The sequence below is a fragment of the Pinus tabuliformis genome, chromosome 9, assembly GCF_031772625.1.
Source record: "Pinus tabuliformis cultivar Carrire ecotype Pingquan chromosome 9, CPIR1, whole genome shotgun sequence".
In the NCBI taxonomy this organism is placed as follows: domain Eukaryota; kingdom Viridiplantae; phylum Streptophyta; class Pinopsida; order Pinales; family Pinaceae; genus Pinus; species Pinus tabuliformis.
In genome coordinates, this window is record NC_142307.1 from 1,135,464,921 (window position 1) to 1,135,466,317 (window position 1,397).

Consider the following 1,397-nt stretch of genomic DNA (forward strand, 5'->3'; position numbering starts at 1 on the left):
AAAGGGAGGGGCAACTCCCTACAATATGAGTCTGCCCGAATCAATATATATAATCTTCTTTTATAAGTACAAGTTAAATCTTAGGAAACCCCAAATTTACACTTAGCCAATTTTCAACTTTCAGCAAACTTGGTTGCCCAGCTCGCCGGCACCTCCGCACGGTCGCCGCACATCTCACCAACCCTTCGTTCACCTCGTCGCACGATCGTGTTGTTTTCCCAACTTGGGCGCACCTCGTCGTAACCAAGTCACCACACACGGGTGCCTCCACATGAGTCACACTTTCTTTCACAACCTCAACACTTCATCGTTTCGTCGTGCCTGGCGTGCCCTACCCAAGTCGCCCATCCGAACGATTCTTCATTTCAGCGTGCACGACACACCCTCGCCCAGTTGCTCATCCGCACGTCCACCCAAACCCGTTCACCTGAACAACTTTACCTGAGTCGCCACACGACCTCACCCGGTTCGCCCAAACGACTTCACTCGCCCGATGACCTCGCCCGAACGACCTCACCCGGGTCACCCAAATGACCTCGCCCAAGTTTCTTGGCCGACGACCTCACCCGAGTTTCCTGCCCGACAACCTCGCTTGAGTTCTGCCTGAACAACCTCGCCCGAGTCCTGCCTGAATGATCTCACCCGAGTTCTGCTCGACGACCTCGCCCGAGTTTCCTACATGAGTTTTTCGCCCGAGTTTTCTGCATGAGTTTTTTGCTCGAGTTTCTCACCTGAGTTTTTCACCCAACTTTTCTGCACAATTTTTTCACCCAAGTTCTGCCCATCGTGCGGGCTCATCCACGCACTGCAGAAATCCTTGATTGAACTCGTGATGATCGAATGATGGTCATTTGACTCCAAACGCCCTCCAATATGTTAACGCTCGAATTTGGCCTCAGGCTGAAGAACGCGAAACTCAAGGTAACATCAAACCACTTAGCCTCATAGCTAGCCCTACAAGGACAGAGAGGGCTCTCTCCGGTCTATCTCAGCAAAAAGTTTTCTAAAAGGGGCTAAGATGACTTTAAAAGAAACCGATTTTAGGCTAGTAAACTGATATAAAAAGGGGTTTTTAATAAAATGATGAGGTTTTTCTGGGCTGCATGGGGCAAAGGAACAGCTTGAACAGAGAAATGTAATCAAAAACACAGATTATCCCTTGATGCAAGGTAGGCAAGAAAGTTTAACATCAAATTGAGATTAAATGGAATGGCAAGACTGCTGAGGAGCTGACAAGGGCATAGAAGATGAATCCTTGTCAAACAGAAGAAAACATTAAATATGAATAAACTTAAAGGCAGAGCATATAAATTATGAATTCTACCTTAACACTTCATTTGTTCAATTGGAAATGATCATGAAATGAAATGAAAACATAACAGGCTACATATGAAACA